Source organism: Trematomus bernacchii, unplaced genomic scaffold (genome assembly GCF_902827165.1).
Source record: "Trematomus bernacchii unplaced genomic scaffold, fTreBer1.1, whole genome shotgun sequence".
NCBI classification, from domain to species: domain Eukaryota; kingdom Metazoa; phylum Chordata; class Actinopteri; order Perciformes; family Nototheniidae; genus Trematomus; species Trematomus bernacchii.
In genome coordinates, this window is record NW_022987878.1 from 63,241 (window position 1) to 63,879 (window position 639).

The following is a 639-nucleotide window of genomic DNA, read 5'->3' on the forward strand; positions in this document are numbered from 1 at the left end:
AGAGGGCGATCAAGAGGAGAGAGAGGGCGATCAAGAGGAGAGAGAGGGCGGATCAAGAGGAGAGAGAGAGGGCGATCAAAGAGGAGGAGAGAGGGCGATCAAGAGGAGAGAGAGAGGGCGATCAAGAGGGAGAGAATGGGCGAAGCAAGAGGAGAGAGAGAGAGGAGAGAGGGCGATCAAGAGAGAGAGAGAGGGCGATCAAGAGGAGAGAGGAGAGGGCGATCAAGAGGAGAGAGAGAGGGCGATCAAGAGGAGAGAGAGAGGGCGATCAAGAGGAGAGAGAGAGGGCGATCAAGAGGAGAGAGACAGGGCGATCAAGGGAGAGAGGAGGGCGATCAAGAGGAGAGAGAGAGGGCGATCAAGAGGAGAGAGAGAGGGCGATCAAGAGGAGAGAGAGTGGGCGATCAAGAGGAGAGAGAGAGGGCGATCAAGAGGAGAGAGAGAGGGCGATCAGAGAGAGAGAGAGGGCGATCAAGAGGAGAGAGAGAGGGTGATAGAAGAGTGAGAGGGTGATCAAGAGAAGAGAGAGAGGGCGATCAAGAGGAGAGAGAGAGGGCGATCAAGAGAAGAGAGAGAGGGCGATAGAAGATTGAGAGGGTGATCAAGAGAAGAGAGAGGGCGATCAAGAGAAGAGAGATG